Raw genomic sequence first — 12,175 nt, 5'->3', positions numbered from 1 at the left:
AATAAGGTTATTTACATAAATTTACCGTTGGAGCCTTACTTCATCGGTTGAGTTCATAAGAGAAAAAGTACCTGGTTTACGAAGATCGATAATCTCATTTCTCAACGTGCTATTGTACAATGATTATATTTAAACAGAAGTTTATTTATCATTATCTGTAAAAAGTTTACAACAGCGTGTTTATTTCTTATCCTTTTCGCTTCGTATGCACTTCTTTAAGTCTGGTATTTTAGCAGCTTTTACAACTGTAGGAAGATAATCTCATGTCAGCAGCGGTGATAAGCGACGACGCTAGCATACAAATGTAGCTTACGACCAGTCACAAAGTCGAAATAAAGAAATTCAATAGGGGAATTGCATAGTAAAGGTAGAAGCCTCTGTGGTCGGCCATATTGTTTCCGTCGAGCTGCTACCGACTGCTTATCTTCTGCTGAATATGCAAGTCACAGAGCCTTACCAACACTTCACACATGTACAGTCGGAGAGATATATACAAACTCGGGCCCATACACCAGGGCAACAAGCAAACGCGAAGTGGCATATTTGTTTTCAACTCTGTAGTCTTTTATACAAGGCTTTCTATATTCTAATTGTCAGCTATTGCATCCAGATTGATCCGCATCATAGTCTGTAGTCAGTCCGTGTTCTATTAGATCGCTAGGCAAGTCCGCATCGAAGCCCTTAAGCAGGCGCTAGAAAGTAAGTTATTATTTGGACGGGTAACTTGTTGTACTACCCGAGCTAGGGTAGCAGTACGATAGAAGAGTATCTGAACGTATATTTCTTCAACTGCTGCCATCTGAAAAAAACAGAATGTAAAAGTAGGTAGGGTACTTTTATCCATCGTCATATCAGCGATACGATATTGACGACCTCTATAAGTGTCCATGTAGTATGTGCGTTGATCTATGTAAATGTGGGGATCTGTATAAATCTAACATCTACATCGACCTACGTAGTTAATGCTAAGCCCGCAGACACAAAGAAGGAAACGGAAGAAGCACCTGTTTAGTTGAATGAACGAATATATGGGTGTGGCATATGGTGCGACGGTGATGCCTAATTCCCTCGTGGCACATTCGCATCACTCAGTCTGGGTGATGCTACAGGCTATGCAGAAAATGCATTACCCTACCAATTAGGTTAACGTATCTATCCGTGGAAATAACCTCGTGCGTATCTGTCACTATCAATATCTTTATTTCGAGAAGATCAATTTATTGTTGTGATCTGTAGCTAATATCAGCTTTCGCTATGACCCTCAGTTGTGTTCCATGGTGCTTTACAATATTATAACGCAGTTTTAGAAAGACGAGAGCATTATACAGCAAGCGCCTCGAAGGGTGCACAGTGTTCCTTATGGGTTCCTTAGCAGACATGCTTCTAGAACAAATATTTCTCTAAAAAACTGTTATTTCACCAAGCAGGAGACTTCACATACAAAAATTACGTCCTGAAGGGGCTTAATAATCTTTTTAAATTTATTTTTTATTTATTGAGAGAAAAAAACCGGTATCCGACAATACCGAATCGAATACACCTTTATAATAATTATATGATTAATTTATAATAATGGAGTGGCTGTATTCTAAATCGCCTTATTTGACTGCTATGTTATGCTAAGCACTTAATTTCCTATGCACATTCTGCTACTTTTTTTCTGACAGAACTTGAGGCGAGCTCAAAATCGCTATGTCTGAACTTAAGGTTCAAGTTTAGAGTTTCGTTATTTTATTGCGCTACTACCGTTAGGCAGCTGTCCATGCAATAAGTCCAATTACAATTCAAAAGGGTCCTTTTCACGAAGCTAACAAGCTTGAGCTTGATATAAGAGATGGCCTCGTTGCATTTGTTCCTATTGTCTCTTTTCAGTAAACCCATTGCATTATTTCTAGTCAGATCCTCATCTTATTTCAGTAATGTAATTATCTAATCTTAGTAACTAGTTTGATTTTCTAATTGTGCTGATTTTATTAGTGACTAAGGATGTTATACTGCTTTAGATCATTGGCCACCCTATAATTGTTGTCCTGTTCCCCTCTATCAATTATCCCGTCCTATCATTGCAGTTAACTCGACATTCTGTCACTGTCTTTTACGCTTGCCCAGTTCAAGTGATTACTCTGTTGCCTCAGGGTAAAGCTGACATAAACATCTGAAATCTTAATAGCGAAAACATTAGAAATCACCTGCCAATTCATATTGTATATTGTAATATTAACTTACATATTTATCTGGCAAAAATTTAAATAAATTATAGTATTTTCTAAACTCTGTCGCGAGTAAATGATGCTAAACAAAAGCGAGAAAAATCGATTTCATTTCATCGGATGCTGTACATACTGTATACCTATGGAATTCGAAAAAACTAACCAAGCCTTGCGTTTTGATGTCTATAATATACCGAACAAGTGTCAATATAGTTTCCTAAAAAACCGCTATTTCTCGCTTATTGATATGACATTTCTAGCGTACGTTTTCGTTTTCTCCCCTCTGTTTCTTAGACGCGCGCTTTCTTCGCTCCATGAGGCGAAGGCAGCACAAATGGCAGTCACCAACTGCAACCGCCGCCGAAGAGTGCGGTGCTGAGTTGGACGATACGTAACATGACGATTCCCAGACCTCATCACGACTTGACGCGTCCATGCCACCGACGACGATCTGATCTATGCTTGTGGACCGTCGGTCTTTCTCATCCTCCGTTAGCCTCTAGCACTTCTAGGTTTTATTGCCCATCACCCGGCGTAGGTCACCTGCTTTATTATAACCTATCTTACGCACTCGCACGGTAGGCTTGACACGTGAACCACGTGTTGCAGTAATAACAACGGCAGAGTAGACAAAATTTCGTCGGCTGCCAGCTCACGCTTACATTTACCACTCTGCGACAACGGCGATGTTGACGGCGGTCATGACCATGATACTCTACGTATGCTCAATACACCAACAGAACAACATTAAAGTAACAACGAAAACGACAAAGAGCTTTACAGATTCATGCACGTTCATACTCGCTGACGCGCCTTCCTTCTTCGACTAACTGACTGCCTATCCATCAAATTAGTTATTGTTATTGTACACGAAATGCTTCATCACTCGCCTGCTACCGAGATAGCTCAACGTAACTGTAACTTGCCGTAAGCACCAACAAGTCCATCCGCGGCCTATTGAATCGCGTTAGGCCTTCTTGGCTATTTTCCTTGTGTTTTGAGAAATGAAGTCATGGAACATAACGCTTTGATACGTGCCAGAGAGAGAGTTTGTTCGTACAGATGTTTATGGACGCTAAGTGTCAGGTGCGATTGCAGATCATCTGTATTCGATAGACGGGTATATCGATTTACGTACTACGGACATTCTCGTCATAATCAAGCTTAGGTCTAGATCGCCAACTGTTTTTGCGGAGATTTACAAAATCTGTGGTAACATTTCATTAGAAGGACCGAACTACTATCCTCACTGGAACAGCTTTTCACGTAAACTATAAGTATTGTTAATTAGACACGTTTTTGTTCTCCAAAACAGCTTGCATATAGACTTCTTCGTGTGAAGAGCTACTGCCGTGCGTGGATGAATACATGTACTATATCCTATCAAAGTGATCAAACAGCAATACCTTTTAGGATACCAGAAGTTGTCTTACTTAACTTTCGTATGTAGAACGTTTCAACTGCAACAAATATCAGTTGTAAACGTAAACTAAACGAGATATTGAAACCAGTAGAGCCGAATCATACATGCATAATGGTGTTTTTTAATCAAGTGGTGACCGGTTCGGGTGGTGTTTGATCGTTGAATGTCTGTCTTCAATGGAATGCTTTTGTCTTTTATTCATCGTATATTATGCCGGACACTGCATACATTCTTCCTGTATTTCCTGCCAGGCAGTTTCTGTAGACTCAAACAAGAGTCGCGTGGTATCTCACGGTTAACTTGTTCGGCATTTAACACTCTTACCATTTAGCTTCACAAAGCTTTACAGGTAATTCACGCGCGTACAGCGATTTGAGCGTCACGCAGATAAGCCAACATCGCGCTTTTAGTGATGCAGATTCATTACAAAGCTAGTAGCGTCATGACCAGCGACGCTCAATGACACTGGCGTCTGCTATTGAGAAACAATCGCGAGATTGTCGCACAGGAGCGCCTAGTTCATTTCCAGCAAGGACAAAGTCGCCGCAACGCGATCGGAAATAGACGGTGGTCACCATTGAAGAGAGGAGATTTTTCCGCTCGTCGTTCGCCCGGAATATCTCGGTTTTGGCAAGGTGGTCGCGGAGGCATTGTCGCAAACAAGATACAACAGATCCTACAACGGAACTAAAGAAACAGATCATTGAGGCACGCGTTTTTCCGCAGAATCTCGCCTGTGCGCTCATTTTTGTTTTATCAAACGCTACTTCAGGGCTTCCCTCCAGAAGTTAACTGTAGCAGTGTCGTATTGGGTCCGGATGGGCGACGCGCACCTCATAGAGATCTTGAGTAAATGTTTAAAATGGCCACTCTAAACATATTTGTTTTATAGAAAAATTGCTACGAATAACATAGTAAAGTTATAACTGCAATTATAACAACAGTGTAACTTGGCTAAGCGAACTTATTAAGCAGCAGTCGGTTAGAGTTATGCTGCTAGAGGTACTCTAATAAACAATTGGTTAAGTTTATCGACGAATAAAAATGTCGATTTATGGCACTGTACATTTATTCTGCGATAATAATAACAGGAATGGCTGTCGACGATCGTGTCCGTAGCATCGGATCGATCGGTGGTTCATAATCAATCAAAATACAACATCATTAATAACCATTACTAGAAAAAATATACCTATTAATTATTAGAGTGCCATTTATTATACCCAGTGTTCTGTGCTTTATTACAATACTGGCCTATTTGCAGCTAACCTGCATAAAGACTCTTCGTCGCCCTCTACTGACGCGAAAGCTTAATTAATGCTCTTCCAGTCACCCGTAACTATGTCAAGGAACTATACTACATAAGCCGCTAACCCATTTATATATGTTAACGGAAACCTATGAACACCCTGCTATACCTCGACAAACGGGTGTGATATCTATAAAACAAAGAAACATCCCTTATTTTCGTTCTTTGGGCAAAAAGCGTCCAGAAAAGAAGCTCAAGGGAGAGAAGTACTCGATTTGCAAAATATCCATCTTCATTCACATCTCATGAGCAGTCTATCTCCTGTCGCCTGATGCCTCTGTCGAACCGAACGCTCGTTGTCTGAAATACTGCGCCAGCGATACGAATGATAAATCGTCAGCTTTTATTTTTTGGCGCGCGTTTTGTATACTACCGTTCTAGTGCTTTAGCGCATTTACGCGATCACTTCAATGCATTACTCCATCTACAATCAATCACAACAGGTCTACGTCAGCCAGGGCAGTCTCAGGTACGTCATTTCTTCACTTTCGTTCGTTACGGGTTCAAGCGGGCTTTTTTTGGCCGCGTAAACGACACGACCACTCTGTACGATATAAACCTTTTTGACAATGTTCGGTCCCGGCAAACGGAGCGGTCCCTAACTTTTCTGCTAACACTTTTTAGGTGAGAATCGTTTTCACAGTCTTGGACGCAGTTACATTGCGTTACGTCGAAGCAATTTACGTCAGATTCCACGATGTTCAACCTGAATGCCTCAAAGACAAAGTTTATTGGGCCGAAAGTTGTTACTACGATGAAGCTTGTGCAAAAATCTACACTTTGCATTTATTAGCTAACAGAGTCGATATACTTAATCCTGTTTCGTGTCTATAGAACTGATCGTATGCCGGCACATGTTGCTTGGAATAACTATAATACACCTCATGAGCCATACAAACCTCATAGATAGATCTGTTAACATAAACTTGCTTGCGTTTGCTTATAGGAAAATAGATCGGTTTTCATCTCTAAGAGCTGTCACACATATCTATGTTGAAGAGGACGTTACAAGTTTATATACAGTCGCAGCTCGTGTAACGTCAAGGCATTTTTTCTCAAAGGAGCACGTTCTATTTGAATCATGCGCTTAGCAACTGGGACCCATTTACTCAACGTATCTCATCAACAACCTGTGCCGAGTCCTTTCCTTTTTTCCAGAAATAAAAATAGGTTTGCGACGAAGATTTTTATTTCTATATTCTATACTAGAATCGCAGCTTGGCTTTGAATTGATTCACGCTAACTAGCTAATACCGTAATTTAATTGCTGGTACGTGTAAATAAGCGGCCTCTACGCCGTACTGTCCAGGGGTGGGTTAAGTTAATAGCGAAAGGGTGTATGCACACATATACCTTAAAATGGGGTTAGGTGAGCATTGTCGACCTCTTACTGACGGGACTGAACCCTGAAGGCGGGCGCGTACGGTTTCACCAGTTTCGATTAGTACGATTCCGGACTCCTAACGCTACCGAGAATAGAACAAGAAACATATAATAATAATACTTCAAGCAAGCAAAGTCCAATAACGACAACAGTATCCTATTCTAGAATATAACTCTATAGAAATCAACCGTTGGCCGATAGGCAAATACACGCGTCGGCGATGCTGCTCTTGCGGGTAACTGTTGGCTTATCCAATGTGAACCACCATTTCGATCTAAATGTAGTTCATCTATCGCTCTTTTACGCCTATTGAAGACTCGATTTTCCTTTAGAGTTGTCGTCTATAGGCTGGCCAGCGCTTCTAAAAATAACCCAGCTTGGTTGGCCGTCCCGGAATAACTTTCCACGCGATCCAAGAGGCACTCATCTTTAAATTTATAAGGGTCGCTACCGCTAGACAAATCCTAGACCTCCTAGATCGCTAGACCTGAGTCCTGATAATATACATTAGCTGTTGAGGCAAAGTGGACGCAACTCTACATTTATAAACTCTCACAACAGAAAAAGTAACGGTTACTTGATGACCGTATCATGGAAAATGAATAATATCCTTAAAATTGTAATAACTGTATCGCTTCCAGACCATGTGATGGTAGATTCGTAGGGTGACATTAACTAATTTTAATGTTTATTGCATTTATACGTTTTTTAACGTTTTTAAATGGTAAAACACAGGGGCATTTCTGTTAAGAGGCTATTCGAACGTATGCTGTCACATAGAGAGTGTAAATGAAAATTTGAATGAAAACGGACTGTTATTCAATTTGGTTTTTTCTATGCAGAATTAGATTACACTGCTTACACTGAAATCCGATCAGTATTGTAACTTCAGGTAAAGGTTTCGAGAGTATCTCAAAAAAGTAAATGTATAGATTTTTATCTATTTGTAGCCCACGTAGGAAGACTTTCTCCGTCAGCGGCACCGGTATACGTACAGAGCAATACGTCCATTGTGGAGTTTAAGCTGTGAAAAACAGGGCTTGCATTGGGTTGTTCCATTGTTTGCTGTTTTGCCTTGCTGATAAAAATAATGGTAAGCGACAGATTCGTCATGGCCTAGACACAGGCCATCTTCAGCGACTATTGTGTTTTCATGCGCAGCAATTTCCTGTCACCAGCGAAGCATGGCACACTTCAAATTGGGTGTCGGCATCTTTTCCGCTCGAGCCCAAAAGCGTGTTCATCAGGGACAAATAAATAGACAATGTGAATGAAGTATACGCACCCTCTATAAGCACGGCATCAGTTCTGGGAGATCGTCACCGCGCTTGACTTCAGCTGTCGCTACGGTCGTCGCACAGAAGCATCGAACAAGGACTCGCGAATTAAAAAGGGAAAGTTCGTTGGAGTTGAAGTATCCATAAATGCGACTGAACAGCTTCTCTCTGTGCCGGCGACAGCTGAGTGCAACACACAGACGTGAAGAGACCAAAATGTTCCCGGCTAAGCTCGAGTGTGTGTCCGCGTTTCGGTCTAGATTCGACTTGTTCGTCCCGTCACTCCGGCGACTCACTCCGTCTGCTGTCAGCTTTTGAACACCAATCAGCGATGACCTCGACACAATAAGCAATTCGAGTGCGTATCCTGCTCAAACTATCAAACTCCTACGGGAAAAATGACGTACCAGTCCGATTTCGTTTCGTCTTGAACTGCAACTCGTTCTGAGTGACGCTTGATTCAACCACTCTAGTCGAATTACTGCTAGACAATCTCTGTGATATGTTGCATAAGCAATGAATAACTTTCAACTGAAAGTAAATTCGAGAAACATAGGTATGCTTAGCGTGAACGTCTTTGCCCCCTAGTTGAGACCGAAACAATAAATGCTCCTTTGAATTTAATACAATTAGAATAACTAACGAATGTATTGAGTTTTTTCTGCCTTTTCTCGTTCTGTTCGTCAGGGAATACTCGCCTTTTTAACCCACCTCTAGGAAAATGGTTCCGCTGTTGGTCGCTTGAGCCCAAATATTTCAACATATCTATTTCTATTTATGATAGGAGATTTCTAATTAATTAGCTTAGTTAGTTTTCGATTAATCAATAACGATTAATTGTGGCCAAATAATTATCGATAATGTGGCTCGTTTCGGTGAATGTCAATCTGTTTTTGGGGCAAATCTACACCTAAGTAGACATTTGTAGGAGGATATCTCATTCTATTAGGGATCGATATAAAAGATCAAGTGATATAAGGTTTGAGCTCGATCTAGATTAACTAAACGTGTCAAAAGTGATTCTGCCGTTCCGGCTGTTATGGCACATATCTAAGCATAGATGTGCTTTTTTTTTGTTTCTCTTTAGCGCTGTACAATCAACTCACGACGTATTCCTCGCTTCCAGGAACGTAAACGGCAAGAGTGCGAACAAATACCATATTTCAACTTTGTAACTACTACTACTCCGGCGACATAGATGCTGTGTCCGACGAATTGTATCTGGGTTCGCTTTCATTCTTCCGCCAATTCAGCGGGCATCTCTAATGACAGGGAAGATTTCGCGCTGAATCATACGAAGTATCATTTTCGGTCCAGCCTAATTTTACTACTGGCCCAATTCAATGTTCGTAACTTTATATAGTCCGTCTGAATCTGTATCTGCTGATCTAACAAACGAATCAAATAACTACTGGTAAACATATTGGTACGACTTTGTTGCAGAGTAAGTAAAAATCAGGTAAAGCTACGGGATCGAATGCTTCTTTGCTCTAATAGTGAACCCTATTGGCGGCCATGACCGACTCTCGACAGACAGGGTTTTTATGTCACTCTTCACGTTGGCTGCCTTACGTTGTGTCTGATAAACATTTGCCGTCAACGATTGTTGGCAAACAACCGTTTCTGTCAGTCAATCGACTCACATATAGGATTTTCAAGGTAAAACTAGGGAAAATATGCATCGGAGTTTTAAAATAAGATGCTTGATTTTTAGCTTATCTTTATTATATAGTGACTGTGCGTAAAATGAGTTGGTTATCTGGTCAGTTGTGTTCATCAAAGGCAACGACGCCTTTAGTCAACGACTTAAATTTAGACAACACACACACACAGCCATTTCTTAAATATAAACTAAAAAAACTAATGTGCATAGTATTTAGATTGACATCGGATAATTTTCTTTTATAAAAAGCCATTCAAAGTCATTCATGTGCTAAACGTATTCAACTAAACGAAAGCAGCATGTGCTGTTCAAGCCTGGGCGCATTAAGCTTTGGATTAAGGTGATCGGCATCGGGTTCGCTTTCGAGTACCGATCGCATCCGGCCAAGTAAGCCGCTATAGCCCTGTCACGCCGAGCTAGCCGTTCTTCGGCAACAATTTTGCCAAGAAACAAAATGAAATATATGTTCTAGGAAGAGGAATAGCGATCGCTGCTCCGTCAAGAGCAGCGCAGTAGGCACAGAAAAGAAAATAGGAAAGACGAACACTCACACGAAAGAGACAAAGCAAAAAAGTCACAATTCAATCTTCTGTTACTTCGCTGCCGCCGCCGCTGCTGCTGCTGTTACGACTTTCACTGCTGCTTCCCCTGCAGCAAGACGCTTCGCCATTATTACAAATGGTAAGAGCGGATGGCAGTAAGGCGAAACGAGAAGAGGAGCTGCGGCCGTAAAGAAGAACGAAAAGCAAACGCACGAAAGAAGGAACAAAAACGACAACAATAACCCGCGTCCCTTAGGTGCCTTCAACTTCATCCGTTCGAAAGCGCACTCCCTGTCGAAATTTCGACACTACCTCTTTTTCCTCTTACTGCATTACGACTCGCCGCCGTTTGCCCCCCGGCCCCAACATTAGCGCACACACAGAGGTGCACCCAGACAAATATCCTTACCTTGGTTTCAAATGTAGCAACTCTGTCCTAACCTGATTTAGTTTCGACACATGAATTAGGGAAGAGGCTAGAAGCTTAGCTATTGATTACTCTGACGTTGAGTAGTCGCTATTTAGATTTTGGTCACGTCGGAGAAAGGCAGTACCGTAGCCTCGATGTCCATAATTGCCACTGCTACTGCCATTTGACCACCGTGAGGACGAAAGGGAAGAAGCTTTATAGATCGAATCTTTACAGGAGAAGGACTTCATAGATCGGGGAAATGAATGGCATGAGGGGGAAAAATTCACAAGTAGATATGGGCTATACGAGTGGTCGAGTTGCCCGATGGAGAAGGAGAAACGTTGACTGGGATAAAAGCGTGGGGAATACGACGATGGTGATGGCGACGCTAGTAAATAAGCCTAAATAAATTAAAGAACGAGCTTCAACTTTAAAGACAAAAATATTAACAACGATGACAAGTCCGTTCGTGCAATTCCACCTAGTCGTTCCGTGCCCAGTAGAAATAACCTTTTAAGCTTTCAGAAGATAAACAAGGATTAATTTCAACATATTTATTAACCAAGTGAGTACCTTAACACCTGGAATACTTGAAGCCAAAGCTTTTGTGGATGTCATAGTCTAAAAACTTAAAAAAGCCAACGGTCGTTCGTACTCTATGCATAGCTTCCATTAATAGGCGTTTCAGCAAATGTCTGGGAATGAATAGTTTGTTGCCTAGTTACGTTGGTTTTTCATAACAGCTTCTTCTTTTCGCACACAGTTCCCATTTCTTTTTACCATATCTTACGGCATCACGACTTAACGAGTAAGGCATTTTCTATCATTAATATGTTACATCCGTATTCTACAGAATTTCACTTTACACAGAGCATTCGATACTACAAAGGCGACCCCAATGAAAGATCTTCGGCGCCAGAACGACCTCCATGACACTTCGCAAATTCATAAACTTAGCCTCTGTCCTGTGTATTTCGACTAGCCAAAAAGGCCATTGATCCCATAATTAAACGCAAACTTGCTTGGAACTAGAGCAAGCAGTATGTTAAGGATTCACGGTTCGTAGTACAAAATACGCAGAATTTTCAAATTACTAGTCAAGAAAATAAATTCACTAAAGTGTCTTTTTGGCCACTAATTTGGCATAATATTTTTTCAGTTCTGGCGATAATCTCAAAATAATAAAACAATCTGATTGGAACACTTAAGAAGATACTGATATTTTCCTTGCTGTAAAAGTGCTCGCATCGCACTGTTCTAAAATACCTAAAGTTGATGTAAACTAAACGTCGATAATACAGTTGATGCTATTCATAAACGTATTCGCCGCAAGCCCCTATCCTTTCCGCCAATTTTTGGGTTTCCAATTAAATAAAAAAGTAGGTATAGTATACCTATTAGACTGACTGATCTCAAAGCTTCTCGGCATCTAATTGCCTTTACGGTTGGCCAACTTAACTTTTTCTTCCGAGATCAGCGTTTGGGGCATGTGGTCGTAACTATCAGGTCGCGGATTTGCATAGTCTCTCACTTTTTGAGTGACCTGCTTTCTCTGGTCCTTTTTGTATGTTTGTTCTTTCGATCATCATGTTGCTGCAATATAATGAGCTGATATGCTCTTGTAAGCGGAGGCTTTCTAGATTATTACCTTGTCGCGTAGGGGAAATGAACTTCGTATGCACTAGCCCCAGTTAAGACGGATACGTTTTATTGAAACTGCAAATATTTTTCGTTCTAGGAAAACAAGCTTTCGAGACAATAGCCCCCTTGCTGGCATCCAACTCTCCGTACTGAGGCGAAGTTAAACTTCAATAATCCTAACAAAATATAAAATGAGCAGCAGCGTGGGTTCGATAAAAACTGGACCAATTTTCCCCAAGCGAACAATTACTCTCGGTAACTATGAATTAAGTTAATCCTAATGTATTATGAGAGCGAGAGAGAGAGAGAGAGAG

At 41.0% G+C, this 12,175-nt stretch overlaps 2 long non-coding RNA genes across 3 annotated transcripts in view; one reads left to right on the top strand and one right to left on the bottom strand.

Moving 5' to 3' along the window:
* Positions 1 to 107: 107 nt before the first annotated feature.
* LOC147757669 (uncharacterized) overlaps positions 108 to 12,175 on the bottom strand; it is an 81,529-nt gene continuing 69,461 nt past the window's right edge. Inside the window, exons 4-6 of one of the 2 annotated variants that reach the window (XR_015321001.1) lie at positions 6,296 to 6,408; positions 2,476 to 5,648; positions 108 to 799 (exon numbers count right to left, since the gene is read on the bottom strand). This is a non-coding gene — a long non-coding RNA (uncharacterized LOC147757669). The remainder of the gene's footprint in view (positions 800 to 2,475; positions 5,649 to 6,295; positions 6,409 to 12,175) is intronic. The other variant, XR_015321000.1, reaches the window with a different exon arrangement.
* LOC147757671 (uncharacterized) lies at positions 5,275 to 9,888 on the top strand. The gene is made up of 3 exons (XR_015321002.1): positions 5,275 to 5,411; positions 5,889 to 7,961; positions 8,691 to 9,888. It is a non-coding gene; the product is annotated as an uncharacterized LOC147757671 (long non-coding RNA).

The sequence above is a fragment of the Varroa destructor genome, unplaced genomic scaffold, assembly GCF_002443255.2.
Source record: "Varroa destructor unplaced genomic scaffold, Vdes_3.0 BEIS01000002.1, whole genome shotgun sequence".
Classification (NCBI taxonomy): Eukaryota; Metazoa; Arthropoda; class Arachnida; order Mesostigmata; family Varroidae; genus Varroa; species Varroa destructor.
Note: the sequence above shows the minus strand (reverse complement) of the source record. Positions and strands in the feature narration are given on the sequence as shown.